The following is a 20,026-nucleotide window of genomic DNA, read 5'->3' as shown; positions in this document are numbered from 1 at the left end:
TCTGGGCTCTCTATTCTGTTCCATTGGTCTATGTGTCTGTTTTTGTGCCAGTAACATGCTGTCTTGATGATGACAGCTTTGTAATAAAGCTTGAAGTCCGGAATTGTGATGCCACCAACTTTGGCTTTGTTTTTCAATATCCCTTTGGCTATTCGAGGTCTTTTCTGGTTCCATATAAATTTTAAAATTATTTGTTCCATTTCTTTGAAAAAGATGGTTGGTACTTTGATAGGAATTGCATTAAATGTGTAGATTGCTTTAGGTAGCATAGACATTTTCACAATATTTATTCTTCCAATCCAGGAGCATGGAACATTTTTCCATTTCTTTGTGTCTTCCTCAATTTCTTTCATGAGTACTTTATAGTTTTCTGAGTATAGATTCTTAGCCTCTTTGGTGACCCTAACCAACTTCTAACACTAACCCTAACAATGACCGATCTTTGAGCCTGACCCTAACCGTAACCCTAACGGAAACCATAACCCTGCCCCGAATAAGGACACTGAACCTAAACCTAACGCTGACCCTAACCCTAACACTAACCCCTACCCTAACTCAAACCCTAACTCTGACCCTACGCTGTATAACCCTAACACTAATCATAACCCTACTGCTAACCTTAACCCTAAACAAAAACTCAAACCGTTCCCCTGAAACTAAGCCTGACCCTGAACCGAAACTTGACCCTAAAACACAGCCTGACAATGACCCTATACTGACTCTGGCCCTGACCTTCACCCTTACCCTGACCCCGACACTGACTCTAAACCTAACCCTGACACTAACACTGACCCAAAACTAACCCTGCCCCTGACCTGAACCTGGACCCTAAAACAAAGCCTCACCCTGACCATAAATCTAAACCTGGCCCAAGCCTTCACACTGACAATGACCCTGACCCTGACACTAATCCTAAGCTTGACCCTGACCTAAGCCTGACCCTAACCCTAACCCTGAACGTGACTGTGAGCCTGACCCTAACCGTAATTCTAAAGGTAACCCTAACCCTGACCTAATACCGACCTTGAACCTAAACCTAATGCTGATGCTAAACCTAACACTAACCCCTACCCTAACCCAAACCCTAAACCTGTCCTTAACACTGTCTAACCCTAACCCTAACCATAACCCTACTTCTAACCCTAATCCTAACCCCAAACCCAAACCTTTCCCCTAAACCTAACCCTGACACTGAACCGAACATTGACCCTAAACCAAATCCTGACCCTGACCATAAACTGGACCCTGGCCCAGACCTTCACCTGACCCTGACCCTAATCCTAACCCTGACAATAGCACTGACCCAAAACTAACTCTGTCGCTGACCAGAACGTGGACCCTAAACCAAAACCAGATCCTGACCATAAACCTGAGAATGGCCCTGAACTTCACCCTGACCCTGACCCAGACTCTGAACATAAACCGAAACCTGACCCTAACAGTGACCCTGACACTGACCCTAACACTAACACTGACAGAGACTGTGAGTCTGACCCTAATTCTAACCCTAAACGTAACCCTGACCCTGACACTAAACGGGCCGTGATGCAAAAAATAACGATGACCCTAAACTACAACTAACCTCTAACCCTAACGCTGACCCTGACTCTAACCTGGTCTAACCCTAACGCTCAAACTAACTCTAAATCTCACCCTAACCCTATCCTTTAACCCTATCCCTGACCCTGACAATAACCATAACCCTGAACTTTGCCTAAACCTGTCCCAGATCCTAACCTTGACCCTAACCCAAACCCTAACCCTGACCCTAACACAGTCTAACCCTAACCTTAACCATAACTCTACTTCTAACCCTAACCCTAACACCAAACCCTAACCATTCCCCTGAACCTAACCCTGACTATGACCCTAACCCTGACCCTGACCCAAACCCTGACTAAACCTAACCCTCAACCTAACTGAACCCTAACCCTAACCCTGTCATGCGGTTTGCCTGGAGGATGAGAGCTCCTCAGATCTTTGGGAGAGCTACCCACCACATCCTGTGTGGGAATATAACCTCGGACATCCTCAGACAGCTAGACTCATGTGTTTGAGCGCTCGCATGCACAGACACGCACACCCACACAGAAACACACACACACACACACACACACACACACACACACACTCACACTCACACACACCCCGCTCTACACAGCTAGGGGCCAGAGGTGGACACCAAGGGAAAATCGTGGGTAAAAAGGGTGAAAGAAGAAAGAGGTTGGAGACAGCTCGGCCATGGGGTGAGGGGCATCAGGGCTCGTGGCCAAGACCGAGATCCATAGCATGGGAAGGGGAGACAGGATGGGTTGATGGTCAAGGGGTGCCCAAGGGGCCCAGAGGCTTTGCAAAGGGCACTGGGTGTGGACAGTGTCTGGGGTCTGGTGTCCATCACCACCCTGGACTACTGGAAGTAGGAAGAGGTAACCACCCTGTGTGGACAGAGCTACAACCCCGAAGGCCTCCCCTTACTCTTCTATCAATGGGGCCATAGATACAGGGTATCCCTAGTCTCCCACAGGCTTGTAAAAGAGCCTGTTGGCCTTGAATCTCTATCTGACACCCACTGTGCTCCCAGTCTTGGGTAAAAGCTTTCTACTCCCTCGAGGTCCTTCTGAGCAGAAGAGAGCCTGGAGGTTCGGGGGGTTGACATTGTGAGCTTGCAGAATGTGGCAGAGCACTAGGCCCCTGGCCTGGGGACCAAGGTCAGGACCCTTCTTGTTGTAGCCTCAGAGTCCCCATTGGGAAGAGATTCGAGAGTCAGTGCTCTGCTCAGGGTGAGAAGGCCTTACTTACCAAGGAACCAAGCACCAGCACAGGAGAGGGAAACAGGGACAAGGGAAACACCGGATGGTTTGCCCATCAGCCCTGGAGCCCACAGATCCTGCTCCTGTGAGACACACACAAAAAATGACAGACGCAGACACAGACACAGAGACAAAGACAAAGAGACAGAGAGAGACACTGAACACAGGAGAGAGGGAACCAGCAGAAGTGCCAGACTTTCCTCCATCAGCATGGAAATGACAGCCAAATATTTTGTCCCCTTATAAGTCCCACGGGCCATCCATCCTAGGAGGATGGATGCGGGAATGCCCGCGGACCACTGTGGGGGCTGGCCAGTGAATGGGAGCAGACGAGACCCTTGGATCTCAACCAAATGGAATTCCCATTTGGACACAGACACATGTCTGTGTCCACAAGGTCAGAAGCCATGCACTGCAACCTTGCCACGGGGGATGGGATTCAGGCAGGAGGGTGGTGGTTTTGCTGGATCCCAGAGCAGATCCAGGCCTCTCGGGGCTATGTCCAATTCCCCCGCCCATCCCCAGGCACACCCGTCCCTTGCCAAGTGTGTGCACCAGACTCCTGGCAGAGCGGGGATGGAACACATGGAGAGGGCCTACCTCTGATGGCATCCCCAGAAGAAGAAGCCAGAACACCCCCAATGTGAAGACGGGGAGACTGAGGAGGCCGTGACAGCCACAGGATGTGTGCGGGCTCACAGTCCTGGGCAGGAGCAGGAGCCCTGTCTGTACCCAGCTCTGTGCCCTCCCAGCGGAGACAATAGCTGCACTCAGGCCTCCCAGGTCTTGGTTGGAGGCTGTGTGTGGGTCACTGGATGGACAGGGCATGGGGTGGAGTGTGAGCCTTGAGCAGCTGGGGGAAGTGAGCCCTCAGGGAGCGCTGGATGGGAGCAAGAAGTCCGGTAAGAAGCCCCCAGGCAGTGGCGACCTTACTTTCCTGATGACAGAGCCCAACGGAATTGGAACCCACGTATCCAGGTACCCACTGTTAGGGTCCGTGATCAAAGGAACGAGACTGATACAAAGCGAAGGTCAAGCAAAACTTTATTTCGCGCCAAGCATCAGGAATCAAACTACCGGTCAGAGCTACCTCTTACGAAAAGGCGGTGACGATGAACCCAACAAGGTCACTTCCAAGAAGGCCACTCTGGACGAGGCTGCTCTAGATGACGTTGCTGCTCCACAGATGAGGCCGCTCCATGATTGGAGCCATTCCCAAGAAGAGGCCACTCCCAAGACAAGGCCACTGCTCAATGAAGTTTCTCCCCGGACAAGGCCGCTCCCAAGAAGAGGCTGTTCTGGACAAGACCATTTCCTGGATGAGGCCACTCCCAATGACGAAGAAGCAACAATGACAAGGAGGACAACCCAGATGACACAGACTCTGCTCCCCACGATGCTACTCTGACCAGGCTTCCACCCGGAGGAAGCCACCACTGCGGACAAGGCCACTTGTGGTTCGGGGTGGCGAGGCATTTTGCAGGGAGGCTGCTGGTGTCTAGGGGCCGTTGGCATCTCAGGGCTGCTTATGCCTCCAGACTGCTGGCATCTAGGGGCTGCAGGTGTCAGGACCGACTGCTGGCCTCTAGGGTCTGTAGGCATCAGGACCGCAGGCGTCGAGGGACCGCTGACAACTGGACCGCAGATGTCTCAGGACCGCAGGCATCGAGGGACCGCCGGCAACTGGACCGCAGAGGTCTCAGGACCGCAGGCGTCGAGGGACCGCTGACAACTGGACCGCAGATGTCTCAGGACCGCAGGCGTCGAGGGACCGCTGGCAACTGGACCGCAGATGTCTCAGGACCGCAGGCGTCGAGGGACCGCTGACAACTGGACCGCAGATGTCTCAGGACCGCAGGCGTCGAGGGACCGCTGGCAATTGGACCGCAGATGTCTCAGGACCGCAGGCGTCGAGGGAACGCTGACAACTGGACCGCAGATGTCTCAGGACCGCAGGCGTCGAGGGACCGCAGATGTCTCAGGACCGCAGGCGTCGAGGGAACGCTGACAACTGGACCGCAGATGTCTTAGGACCGCAGGCGTCGAGGGACCGCAGATGTCTCAGGACCGCAGGCGTCGAGGGAACGCTGACAACTGGACCGCAGATGTCTCAGGACCGCAGGCGTCGAGGGACCGCTGGCAATTGAACCGCAGATGTCTCAGGACCGCAGGCGTCGAGGGAACGCTGACAACTGGACCGCAGATGTCTCAGGACCGCAGGCGTCAAGGGAACGCTGACAACTGGACCGCAGATGTCTCAGGACCGCTGGGCCCCCGGAGGCTGGAAGCTGCAGGCGATGGCTCGGGGCCGGAGGCTGGAAGCTGCAGGCGGCGGCGCTCGGGGCCGGAGGCTGGAAGCTGCAGGCGATGGCTCGGGGCCGCCGCCGGAGGCTGCAGGCGGCGGCGCTCGGGGCCGCCGCCGGAGGGTGCAGGCGGCGGCGCTCGGGGCCGCCGCCGGAGGGTGCAGGCGGCGGCGCTCGGGGCCGCCGCCAGAAGGTGCAGGCGGCGGCGCTCGGGGCCGCCGCCGGAGGGTGCAGGCGGCGGCGCTCGGGGCCGCCGCCGGAGGCTGGACCGCCAAACGCGGTTATAGCTCTTACAAGAGCTGTTACAGCTCTTCTATACACCGTTGACTCCCCTGCTCTTCTGCGACTTCCACCGCTCTCCGCTCCACTTCACCGCTCTCCGCCGACTTCACCGCTCTCCGCCGACTTTACCGCTCTCCGCCGACTTCACCGCTCTCCGCCGACTTCACCGCTCTCCGCCGACTTCATCCCTCCTGTAGCAGCCGCTGCTCTCCTGCAGCAGCCCCCGGCCCTCCTGCAGGAGCCCTGGCTCTCCTGCAGGAGCCCGCGGCTCTCCTGCAGGAGCCCCCCCTTGGCAGCCTGGCAGAGCAACCTTTATGGGGGTGGTTGAGCCCCGCCCCTACACAGGTGGCCAATTGAATTTCAACCTTCCCAGTGGATATACATACGGCTTACTGATTGGATGTCTCCACGCAGTCTGCCCCACCCTTACATTCAGGGTCCACAAGCAAGTTCCTCTGGGAGGGGCAGACCCTTACACCCACATTCCATAGAAAACCACCCTGCACAGCTCATTTCTGGGCACACCATGAAGGAAATGACATTTTCTTGTTCTGTCTACCGAGGCCCAGAGAATGCAGGCAGAGGAGAGCTTGCCCCCTAGACAAGTCCCCTCACTGTGCAGATCATGTCAGGCTTCCCTGACGTCTCTGGCCCTTTTGGCAAAAAGAACCTCAAGGTGACACCCGGGGGCTCAGAGTCAGAGACTCTCACACCTTCTGATTGACCCGTGTAGCCGTAGGTCTCCTCCACGTGTGTGTGTGTGTGTGTGTGTGTGTGTGTGTGTAAAGAGAGATCATCAGAGGTGGAGATGCCCTGAGCAGGTGCAGGCTTATATAGGGTCCGATGCCTGGTTGGCAGGTCATGTTCACGCCCCGGGTTAAGGCAGGCTAGGTGGAAGCAGGTGTGGGGGCTGCATCATTTTGCCCAGGGCTTATCCTGAGACTCTGCACGGACTGGTCAATGACCCAGGTGAGGGTCTAACCCTAAAACTAACCCCTGACCCTGACCTTGACCCTGACCCTGACTGTGAGCCTGACCCAAAACCTAACCCTAGCCGTGACCCTGACCCTGACCCTGACCGAGATACTGACCCGAATTCTAACACTAAATCTAAGCCTGAGGCTGACCCTGATCCAGAACCTGAACCTAAACCTAACCTGACATTACTCTAACCCTGACTCATCTAACCGTGACTATGACTCTGACCCTAATCATTACCCTGACCCTAACCACATCCTATCACTAACCCTAACACTTACCGATCTTTGAGCCTGACCCTAACCGTAACCCTACAGGTAACCCTAACCCTGCCCCTAATAAGGACCCTAAACCTAAACCTAATGCTGACCCTAACGCTAACACTAACCCTTACCCAAATTCAAACAATAACCCTTACCCTACACTCTCTAACCCTATCACTAAACATAACCCTACTGCTAACCCTAACCCTAACCAACAACTCAAACAGTTCCCCTGAAACTAACCCTGACCCTGATCCAAAACTTGACCCTAAAACACAGCCTGACCATGACCCTAAACTGACTCTGGCCCTGACCTTCACCCTGACCATGACCCTGACCCTGATTCTAAACCTAACCCTGACCCTAACACTGACCCAAAACTAACCCTGCCCCTGACCCGAACCTGGACCCTAAACCAAAGCCTCACCCTGACCCTAAATCTGACCCTGGCCCTGACCTTCACCCTGAACCTGACCCTGACTCTGAATCTAATCCTAAGCCTGACCCTGACCTAAGGCTGACACTAACCCAAACCCTTACCATTACTGTGAGCCAAACCCTACCTGTAATCCTAAAGGTAACCCTAACCTTGACCTAATAACGACCGTGAACCTAAACCTAATGCTGACGCTAACCCTAACACTAACCCATACCCTAACGCAAACCCTAACCCTGACCTTATCGCTGTCTAACCCTAACCCTAAACATAACCCTACTTCTAACCCTAATGCTAACCCCAAACACAAACCTTTCCCCTAAACCTAACCCTGACACTGAACCGAACATTGACCCTAAACCAAATCCTGTCCCTGACCATAAACCGGACCTTGGCCCAGACCTTCACCTGTCCCTGACCCTAAACCTAACGCTGACAACAGCACTGACCCAAAACTAACCCTGTCCCTGACCTGAACGTGGACCCTAATTCAAAACCAGATCCTGACCCTAAACCTGACCATGGCCCTGACTTTCACCCTGACCCTGACCCAGACCCTGACCATAAACCTAAACCTGACCCTAACAGTGAAACTGACCCTGAACCTAACACTAAACCTGAGCCTGACTGTGAGTCTGACCCTAACTCTAACCCTAAACGTAACCCTGACCCTGACCCTAACACGGGCCATGACGCGAAATATAACGATGACCCTAACCCTACAACTAACCCCTAACCCTAACGCTGACACTGACCCTAACCCTGTCTAACCCTAAATACTCAAACTAACTCTAATTCTTACCCTAACCCTATCCATTAACACTAAACCTGACCCTATCCCTGACCCTGACCATAACCCAAACCCTGAACTTTGCCAAAACTTGACTCTGATCCTAACCTTGACCCTAAACAGAAACCTGACCCAGACCATAAACCGAACCCTAACTCTGACCCTAACCCTGACCCTAAAACTGACACTGACGCTGACCATAAACCTAAGTCTGACCCAGACCATGAGCTTGACCAGTACCCTAAACCTAACGCTAACCCTGATCTGGACCCTAATCATAACACAGAATCTAATCTAAAGCTGACCTGATCCTAACAATGACCCTAATCCTGACGCTGACCCTGACCCTAACACTGAACATGAACCTAATCCTAACCCTGACCCTGACTTTTACTCTGACACTAACCCTAACCTTGACACAAACTGTGAGCCTGACCATAAACCTAACCCTGAACCTAACCCTAACCCTGACCACTACCCTAAGCCTAATGATAACCCGGACCCTAACAATATCTAACCCTAACCGTGACCCAAACTCGAACCCTAAACTTAACCCTAACCCTAAAACTAAACGAAAACTCTGACCCTGAACCTGACTGTGAGCCTGACCCAAAACCTAACCAGCCCTGACGCTGACCGTGACCCTGACCATGAGGCTGACTGGAAGTCTGAGCCTAATCCAAAGCCTAAAGCTGACCCAGATTCAGACCCTGAACCTAAACCTAACCCTGAACTTACACTAACCCTGACTTAGACCCTAAACCCTGACCCTGACCTAACCTTGACGATAACCTCACCATGACTGTGAGCCTGATCCTAACCCTAACCCTAAATGTAACCCTAAACACTGACCCAAATACGGACCCAAACTTAAAACTAATGCTGACACTAACGGTAAAACTAAACCCTACCGTAACCGAAACCCTAACCGAACCCTAACACAGTCTAACCCTAAACCTAATATTACCCTACTTCTAACCCTACCCCTAACACCAAACCCTAACCTTTCCCCTGAACCTAACACTGACCTGACCCTAAACCTAACCCTAAACCTGACCCAAACCTAACCCTGAACCTGACCTGAACCATGCCCCTAAATCGAAACCCGACACTGACCCTAAATCTGACCCTGTCCCTGACCTTCACCCTGACCCTGACACTGACCCTGACCATAAACCTAACCCTCACCCTAACACTGACCCAGACACGGACCCTAACACTAACCCTGACCTTGACGGTGAGCCTGATCCTAAACCTAACCATAACCATGACCCTAACAAGGGCCATGACCCGAAACCTAATGCTGACCCTAATCCTAACACTAACCCCTAACCCTAAACCTGACCCTGACCCAAACCCTGTCTAAACCTAACCATCAACCTAACTCTAACGCTAAACCTAAACCTCCCATAAGATTTGCCTGGAGGAGGAGGGCTTCTCAGATCCTTGGGGAGAGCTACCCACCCCATCTCATGTGGGGACATGACCTCGGACATCCCCAGACAGCTAGAGGCATATGTGTTTGAGCGCTGACATGCAGACACACACACACACACACACACACACAATCACACACACACACAAACACACACCCCACTCTGCCCAGCTAGGGGTCAGAGGTGGACACCAAGGGAAAATGGTGGGTAAAAAGGGTGAAAGAAGAAAGAGGTTGGAGACAGCTCGGTCATGGGGTCAGGGGCATCAGGAATCCTGGACAGGATCTAGATCCAAAGCATGGGGAGGGGAGACAAGACGGGCTGATGCTCAAGGTGTTTCCAAGGGGACCATGGATTTTGAAAGGGCACTGGGTGGGTACAGTGTCTGGAGTATGGTGTCCATCACCACCCTGGACTACTGGAAGTGGGAAGAGGTAACCACACTGTGTGGACAGGGTTACAACACTGAAGGCCTACCCTTACTCTTCTATCAATGGGCCCATAGAGATATGGTGTTCCTAGTCTCCCACAAGCTTGTAGAAGAGCCTGTTGGCCTTGAATCTCTATCTCTGACCAACTGTGCTCCCAGTCTTGGGTACATGTTTTCTACTCCCTTGAGGTCCTTCTGAGCAGAAGACAGACTGGAGGCTCGGGGGGCTGACATTATGAGCTTGTAGAATGTGGCAGAGCACTAGGCCCCTGGCCTGGGGATCAAGGTCAGGACCCTCCTTGTTGCAGCATCAGGGTCCCCATTGGGAAGAAGTTGAAGAGTCAGTACTCTGCTCAGGGTGAGAAGGCCTTACATAGCAAGGAACCAAGCACCAGCACAGGAGAGGGAAACAGGGACGAGGGAGACACCGGAGGATTCGCCCATCAGCCCTGGAGCCCACAGATCATGCTCCTGTGAGACACACAAAAACAGAGATAGACGCAGACACAGACACAGAGACAAAGATAAAGACAGAGACAGAGACAGAGACAGACACTGAACACAGGAGAGAGGGAACCAGCAGAAGTGCCCGATTTTTCTCCATCAGCTTGGAAATGACAGCCAAACATTTTGTCCCCTTATAAGTCCCACGGGCCATCCATCCTAGGAGGACAGATCCGGGAATGCCCGCGGACCACTGTGGGGGGTGGCCAGTACATGGGCGCAGACGAGGCCCTTGGACCTCAATCTAATGGAAGTACCGGGAAGTCTGTGTCCACAAGGTTGGAAGCCATGCGCTGCAACCCTGCCACGGGGGATGGGATACAAGCAGAAGTAGGGTAGTTTTGATGGATCCAGGAGCAGATCCAGGCATCTCTGGGCTATGTTCCATTCCCCCGCCCATCCCCAGGCATACCCGTGCCTTGCCATGTGTGTGCACCAGACTCCAGGGAGAGCAGGGATGGAACGCATGGAGAGGGCCAACCCCTGATGGCATCCCCAGAAGAAGAAGCCAGAACACCCCCAATGTGCAGACGGGGAGACTGAGGAGGCCCTGAGAGCCACAGGATGTGTGCGGGCTCACAGTCCTGGGCAGGAGCAGGAGCCTGGTCGGAACCCAGCTCTGTGCCCTCCCAGCGGAGACAACAGCTGCACCCAAGCCTCCCAGTTCTTGGGGGGAGGCTGTGTGTGGGTCACTGGATGGGCAGGGCATGGGGTGGACGGTGAGCCTTGAGCAGTTGGGGGAGGGGGCGCCCTCAGGGAGAGCAGATGGGATGGATGGGAGCAGAAAGTCCGGGAATGAGCCCCAAGGCAGTGGTGACCTTACTTTCCTGACGACAGAGCCCAACGGAATTGGAAACCACATATACAGGCACCCACATTCCAGTGAAAACCACCCTGACCAGCTCATTTCTGGGCACAGCCTGAAGGAAATGACATGTTCTTGTGCTCTCTACCGAAGCCCAGAGAATGCAGGCAGAGGAGAGATCGCCCGCCAGACAAGTCCCCTCACTGGGCAGGTCATGTCAGGCTTCCCCGACGTCTCTTGCCCTTTTGACAAAAAATCACAAGCTGACACCGGGGGGGCTCAGAGTCAGAGAGTCCCACACTTTCTGATTGACCCATGTACCTATAGGTATCCTCCCCGTGTGTATGTGTGTGTGTGTGTGTGTGTGTGTGTGCATGTGTGTGTGTGTGTGTGTGTGTAAAGAGAGCTCATCGGAGGTGGAGGTGCCCCGAGCAGGAGCAGACTTATGAAGGGTCCGATGCCTGGTTGGCAGGTCATGTTCACGCCCAAGGTTAAGGCAGGCTAGGTGGGAGTGTGTGTGCTGAATGCACCCTTTTGTCCAGGGTTTATCCTTAGATCGTGCAGGGATGGGTCAATGACCCAGGTGCGGCGCAAACCCTAATACGAACCCCTGACACTAACCCTAACCCTAACCCTAACCCTAATTCTGACTCAGACCATGAGCCTGGCCAGAACCCTAACCCTAAAGCTAACCCTGATCCTGACCTAATCATAACCCAGAATCTAAAATAAAGCTGACCTTATCCTCACCATGACCCTAACCCCGACCCTGACTCTGACCCTAACACTGAACCTGACCCTAATCCTAACCATGACCCTGACACTTACTCTGACACTAAACCTAACCATGACACTGACTGTGAGCCTGACCGTAAACCTAACCCTGATCCTAACTCTAACACTGACCCCTACCCAAAGCCTAACGATAACCCTGACCCTAACAATGTCTCACCCTAACACTGACCCTAACTCTAACCCTAACCTTAACCCGAACCCTAAAACTAACCGAAAGCTCTGACCTTGAACCTGACTGTGAGCCGGACCCACAACCTAACCAGCCCTGACGCTGACCCTGACCCAGACCATGAACCTGACCCGAACCCTAACCCTAAACCAAAGCCTAACGCTGACCCTAATTCGGACCCTGAACCCAAACCTAACCCTGACTTTACACTAACCCTGATTTAGACCCTAAAAGACACTGACCCTGATATAACCTTGACCATAACCCTAACCCTCAGCATGACGGTGAGTCTGACCCTAACTCTAACCCTAAACGTAACCCTAACCCTGACCCTAACTCGGGGCATGACGCGAAACATAACGATGACCCTAAACCTACAACTAGCCCCTAACACTAACGCTGACCCTGACCCAACACGGTCTAACCCTAACCCTCAAACTAACTCTAATTCTCACCCTAACCCTATACTTTAACCCTAACCCTGACGCTATTCCAGACCTGACTATAACCCTAAACCTAAACTTTGCCTAATCTTGACCCTGATCCGAAAGTTGACCCTAAACAGAACCCTGACCCTGACCCTAAACCGAACCCTGGAACTGACACTAAACCTTACTCTAACACTGACACTGACACTGACCATAAACCTAACTCTGACCCAGACCGTGAGGCTGACAAGAACCCTAAGCCTAAAGCTAACACTGATCCTGACCCTAATCATAACCCAGAATATAAATGTAAAGCTGACCTTATAGTAACCATGACCCTAAACCTGACCCTGATTCTGACCCTAACACTGAACCTGACCCTAATCCTAACCCTGACCCTGACTCTAAATCTGACAATAACCCTAACCCTGACACAAACTGTGAGCCTGACCATAAACCTAACCCTGAACCTAAACCTAACCCTGACCCCTACCCTAAGCCTAACGATATCCCTGACCCTAACAATATCTAACCCTAACCCTGACCCTAACTCTAACCCTGACATTAACTCTAACTGTAAAACAAACCGAAAAACCTGAACCTGAACCTGACTGTGAGCCTGACCCAACATAACCAGCCCTGACCCTCACCCTGAACCTGACCATGAGGCAGACCCTAACCCTTAACTAAACAAAAGCCTAAAGCTGACCCTGACTCAGACCCTGAATTTAACCAAACCCTGACCATACACTAACCCGGACTCAGAACCTAACCGAGAGCCTGAACCTGACATAAACCCTAACCCTGACCATGACTGTGAGCCTGAACCTTAACCTAATCCTAAATGTAACCCTAAACGCTGACCCTAATATGGACCCGGAACCTAAAACTAACGCTGACCCTAATGGTAAAAATAAACCTTAGCCTCACCCAAACCCTAACCCTGAACCTAACACAGTCTAACCCTAATCCTAAACATAATCCTAATTCTAACCCTAACCCTAACACCAAACCCTAACATTTCCCCTGAACCTAAACCTGACCCTGACCCTAACACCAACCCTAACCATGACCCAAACCCAAACCTGACCCTGACCCTAAATCTGACCCTGTCCCTGATCTTCACACAGACCCTGACACTGACCCTGATCCTAATACTAACCCTCACCCTAACACTGACCCAGACTCTGACCCTCACACTTACCCTGACCCTGACTGTGATCCGAACCCTAAACCTAACCATAAACGTAAACCTGACCGTGACCAAAACACGGGCCATAACCCAAAACATAACGCTGACCCTAACCCTAACACAAACCCCTAACATTAACCCTGACCCTGACCCAAACCTGGACTAAACCTAACCCTCAACCTAACTCTAACCCTACCCCTAACCCTCCCATAAGCATTGCCTGGAGGATGAGAGCTCCTCAGATGCTTGGGAAGAGCTACCCACCCCATCCCATGTGGGGACATGACATCAGACATCCCGAGAAAACTAGAGACATATGAGTTTGAGCTCACGCATGCACAGACACACACACACACACCGCTCTGCCCAGCTAGGGATGAGAGGTGGACATCAAGGGAAAATGATGGGTAAAAAGGGTGAAAGAAGAAAGAAATTGGAGACAGCTCGGCCATGGGGTCAGGGGCATCAGGACTCTTGGCCAGGACCGAGATCCAAAGCAAGGGGAGTGGAGACAGGACGAGCTGATGGTCAAGGGGTCCCAAAGGGGACCACGGGCTTTGCAAAGGCACTGGGTGGGGACTGTGTCTGGGGTCTGGTGTCCATCACCACCCTGGACTACTGGAAGTAGGAAGAGGTAACCACCCTGTGTGGACAGAGCTACAACACCGAAGGCCTCCCCTTATTCTTCTACCAATGGGGCCATAGAGACAGGGTGTGCCTAGACTCCCACAGGCTTGTAGAAGAGTGTGTTGGCCTTGAATCTCTATCTGAGACCCACTGTGCTCCCAGTCTTGGGTACATGCTTTCTACTCCCTCGAGGTCCTTCTGAGCAGAAGACAGCCTGGAAGCTCGGGGGCTGACATTGTGAGCTTGCAGAATGTGGCAGAGCACTAGGCCCCTGGCCTGGGGACCAAGGTTAGGACCCTCCTTGTTGCAGCTTCAGAGTCCCTGTTGGGAAGAGGTTCCAGAGTCAGTGCTCTGCTCAGGGTGAGAAGGCCTTACTTAGTAAGGAACCAAGCACCAGCACAGGAGAGTGAAACAGGGACAAGGGACACACCGGCGGTTTCGTCCATCAACCCTGAGGCCCACAGATCCTGCTCCTGTGAGACAAACGAAAACAGAGACAGACGCAGACAAAGAGACAAAGACAAAGACAAAGACAGACACAGACACAGAACAAAGGAGAGAGGGAACCAGCAGAAGTGCCAGATGTTCCTCCATTAGCTTGGAAATGACAGCCAAATATTTTGTCCCCTTATCAGTCCCACAGGCCATCCCTCCTAGGAGGACGGATGCGGAAATGCCCGGGGACCACTGTGGGTCTGGCCAGTACATGGGCGCAGACGAGGCCCTTGGACCTCAACCTAATGGATGTCCCAAGAAATCTGTGTCCACAAGGTCAGAAGCCATGCACTGCAACCTTGCCACGTGGGATGGGATACAGGCAGGAGGATGTTGGATTTGCTGGATCTCAGAGCAGATCCAGGCTTCTCTGGACTATGTTCCATTCCCCGCCCATCCTCAGGCACACCAGTGCCTTCCCAAGTGTGTGAACCAGGGTCTGGGAGACCGGGGATGGAACTCATGGAGAGGGCCTACCCCTGATTGCATACCCTGAAGAAGAAGCCAGAACACCCCCAAAGTGCAGACGGGGAGACTGAGGAGGCCCTGAGAGCCACAGGATGTTTGCGGGCTCAAGTCCTGGGCAGGAGCAGGAGCCTGGTCGGAACCCAGCTCTGTGCCCTCCCATCGGAGACGACAGCTTCACCCAGGCCTCCCAGCGGTTGGGTGGAGGCTGTGTGTGGGTCACTGGATGGACAGGGCATGGGGTGGAGTGTGAGCCCTGAGCAGCTGTGGCAGGGACGCACTCAGGGAGCTCTGGATGGGAGCAGCAAATCCGGGAATGAGCCCCCAGGCATGGTGAACTACCTCCATGAAGACAGAGCCCAACGGAATTGGAACCCACCTATCCAGGCACCTACATTCCAGAGAAAACCACACTGCCCAGCTCATTTTGGGGCATAGAATGAAGGACATGACATGTTCTTGTGCTGTCTATTGAAGCCCAGAGAATGCAGGCAGAGGAGAGCTCACCCGCCAGACAAGTCCCCACACTGGGCAGGTCATGTCAGGCCTCCCTGACGCCTCTGGCCATATTGGCAAAAAGAATCACAAGGTGACACAACAGGGCTCAGGTCAGAGAGTCCCACACCTTCTGATTGACCCGTGTAGCCCTAGGTCTCCTGCCCATGTGTGTGTGTGTGTGTGTGTGTGTGTGTGTGTGTGTAAGGAGAGGTCATCGGTGGTGGAGATGCCAGAGCACGAGCGAGCTTATGAGGGGTCCGATGCCTGGTTGGCAGGTCATGTTCACGCCCCAGGTTAAGGCAGGCTAGGTGGGAGTGGGTGTGGGGGCGGCAGCCTTTTGCCCAGGGTTAATCGTGAGACCCTGAAGGGACTGGTCAATGACCCAGGTGCGGGGCTAACCCTAACACTAACCCCTGACCCTGACCCAGACAGTGAGCCTGACACAAAACCTAACCCTAGCCCTGACCCTGACTCTGACCATGACCGAGATCCTGACCCAAACCCTAATCCTAAATCTAAGCCTGATGCTCACCCTGATCCAGACCCTGATCCTAAACCTAACCTGACCTACTCTAACCCTGACTCATCCCTAACCGTGACCCTGACTCTGACCCTAATCATAACCCTGACCCTAACCAAATCCTGATCCTAACACTAACAGTGACCGAACTTTGAGCCTGACCTTAACCGTAACCCTAAAGGTAACCCTAACCCTGACCCTAATAAGGAACCTGAACCTAAACCTAATGCTGACCCTAACCCTAACAGTAACCCCTACCCAATCCAACACCTAACCTTGACACTACGCTGTCTAACCCTAAAACTAAACATAACCCTACTGCTAACCCGAACCCTAACCAAAAACTCAAACAGTTCCCCCGAAACTAACCTTGACCCTGAACCGAAATTTGACTCTAAAACAAAGCCTGACCCTGACCCTAAATTGACCCTGTCCCTGACCTTCTCTTTGACTCTGACCCCGATCCTGACTCTAAACCAAACCCTGACCCTAACACTGACCCAAAACTAACCCTGCCCTGTCCCGAACCTGGACCCGAAACCAAAGCCTCACCCTGACCCTAAATTGGACCCTGGCCCGGACCTTCACCTTACCCTGACCCTGACACTAATCCTAAGCCTGACCCTAACCCTAACCCTGAACCAACCCTAACCCTAACTCAGACACGGACCGTGAGCCTGACCAGAACCCTAACCCAAAGCTAACCATGACCCTGACTATAATCATATCCGAGAATATAAACGTAAAGCTGACCTTATCCTAACCATGATTCCAACCCTGACATTGACCCTGACCCTAACACTGAACCTGACCCTAATCCTAACCCTGACCCTTACTCTGACACTAACCCTAACCCTGACACTGACTGTGAGCCTGACCATAAACTTAAAACTAACCTAACCCTAACCCTGACCACTACCTTAAGCCTAACGATAACCCTGACCCTAACAATGTCTAACCCTAACCATGACCCTCACTCTAACCCTAAAGTTAACCTTAACCCTAAATCTCACCAAAAACCCTGACCCAGACCCTGACTATGAACCTGACCCAAACCTAACCAGCCCTGAACCTCACCATGACCTTGACCATGAGCCATTCAGACCCTATCCAAAACCAAAGCCTAACGCTGACACTGATTCGGACCCTGAACTTAAACCTAAAACTGACCTTACACTAACCCTGACTCAGACCCTAACCGAGAGTCTGACCCTGACTTAATCTTGACCCTAACCCGAACCCTGACATTGCCTGTGAGCCTGACCCTAAACATAACGCTAAATGTAACCCTAAACCCTGACCCTTATACGAACCCAGAACCTAAAACTAATGCTGACCCTAATGGTAAAACTAAACCCTACCCTAACACAAAGCCTAACCCTGACCCTAACACAGTTTAACGCTAAACCTAACCATAACCCTACTTCTAACACTATCCCTAACACCAAACCCTAACCTTATGCTGAACCTAACCCTGACCCTAACCCTAACCCTAACCCTGACCCAAACATAACCCTCATCCTGACAGGAAACTTGCCCGTAAACCAAAACCTGACCCTGACCCAAAATCAGACCCTGTCCCTGAACTTCACCTGACCCTGACACTGACCCTGACCCTAAACCTAACCCTCACCCTAACACTGACCCAGAACCTGACCCTCACACTAACCCTGACCCTGACTGTAAGCCAGACCCTAAATCTAACCATAAACATAAAGCTGACCCGGACCCTAACACGGGCCATGACGCGAAACGTAATGCTGACCCTAACCCTAACACAAACCCCTAACCCTAACCCTGACCCTGACCCAAAACCTGCCTAAACCTAACTCTCAACCTAACACTAACCAGACCCCTAACCCTCCCATGAGGTTTTCCTGGAGGATGAGAGCTCCTCAGATCTTTGGGTTGAGCTACTCACCCATCCCATGTGGGGACATAACCTCCGACATCACCAGACAGATAGAGGCGTGTTTGAGCGCTCCGGTCTTACCCCAGCTCTGTTCCCTCCCAGCGGGGACAACAGCTGCACCTAGATCTCCCAGGGGTTGCGGGGAGGCTGTGTGTGGGTCACTGGATAGACAGGGCATGGGGTGGAGTGACAGCCCTGAGTAGCTGCGGTGGGGGCGCCCTCAGGGAGCTCTGAATGGGAGCAGGAAGTCCGGTAAGAAGCACACAGGAAGTGGTGACCTTACTTCCCTGATGACAGAGCCCAACGGAATTGGAACGAACGTATCCAGACACCCACATTCCAGAGAAAACCACCCTGCCCAGCTCATTTCTGGGCACAACCTGAAGGAAGCAACATGTTCTTGTGCTGTCTACCGGAGCCCAGAGAATGCAGGCAGAGGAGAGCTTGCCCGCCAGACAAGTCCCCTCTCTGGGCAGGTCATGTCAGGCCTCCCTGACTCCTCCGGCCGTATTGGCAAAAAGAATCAATAGGTGAAACCAAGGGGTTCAGAGTCAGAGCCCCAACCCTTCTGATTGACCCGTGTAGACCTAGTTCTCATCCCCGTGTGTGTGTGTGTGTGTGTGTGTGTGTGTGTAAAGAGAGCTCATCGAGGGTGGAGATGTCCCGAGCAGGACCAGGCATATGAGGTGTCCGATGCCTGGTTGGCAGGTCATGTTCACGCCCCAAGTTAAGGCAGGCTAGCTAGGAGCAAGTGTGCCGCTGCACCCTTTTGCCCTGGGTTTATCCTGAGACCCTGAAGGGACTGGTCAATGACCTAGGTGAGGGGCTAACACTAACACAAACCCCTGACCCTGACCCTGACCCTGACTGTGAGCCTGACCCAAAACCTAATTCTAGCCCTGACCCTGACTCTGACTCTGACCGAGATCCTGACCCAAAACCTAATGCTAAATCTAAGCCTGATGCTGACCCTGATCCAGACCCTGATCCTAAACCTAACCTGACCTACTCTAACCTTGACTCATCCCTAAACGTGACCCTGACTCTGACCCTAATCATAACCGTGACCCTAACCAAATCCTGACCTTAACCCTAACACTGACCGTACTTTGAGCCTGACCTTAACCGTAACCCTAAAGGTAACCCTAACCCTGACCCTAATAAGGACCCTTAAACTAAATGTAAGGCTTACCCTAACCCTAACACTAACCCCTACCCAACCGAACCCCTAACGCTGACACTATGTTGCCTAACCCTAAAACTAAACATACCCCTACTGCTAACACTAAACCTAACCAAAAATTCAAACCCTTCCCCTGAAACAAACCCTGACCCTGAACAGAAATTTGACCCTAAAACAAAGCCTGACCCTAACCCTAAACTGACTCTGGCCCTGACCTTCACTTTGACTCTGACCGTGACCCTGAATCTAAACCAAACGCTGACCCTAACACAAGTTCCAAACTAAACCTGCCCCTGTCCCGAACCTGGACCCTAAAGCAAAGCTTCACCCTGACCCTAAATCTGACCCTGGCCCTGACTTTCACCCAGACACTGACCCTGACACTAATCCTAAGCTTGACCAAGTCCTAATTTGACCCTAACCCTAAACCTGACCCTAACCCTAACCCTAATTCTGACCCAGATCGGGAGCCTGAGCAGAACCCTCACCCAAAGCTAACCATGATCCTGACTATAATCATAACCCAGAATATAAACGTAAGCTGACCTTTTCAAAACAATGACCCAAAACATGATGTTGACCCTGTCCCTAACACTGAACCTGACTCTAATCCTAACCCTGACCCTGACCCTTAATCTGACACAAACCCTGACCCTGACACTGACTGTGAGCCTGACCATAAACCTAACCCTAACCTAAAGCTAA

This window comes from Neovison vison, chromosome 7 (genome assembly GCF_020171115.1).
Source record: "Neovison vison isolate M4711 chromosome 7, ASM_NN_V1, whole genome shotgun sequence".
Classification (NCBI taxonomy): domain Eukaryota; kingdom Metazoa; phylum Chordata; class Mammalia; order Carnivora; family Mustelidae; genus Neogale; species Neogale vison.
The sequence above is the reverse complement of the archived record's forward strand: the minus strand, read 5'-3'. Positions refer to the sequence as shown.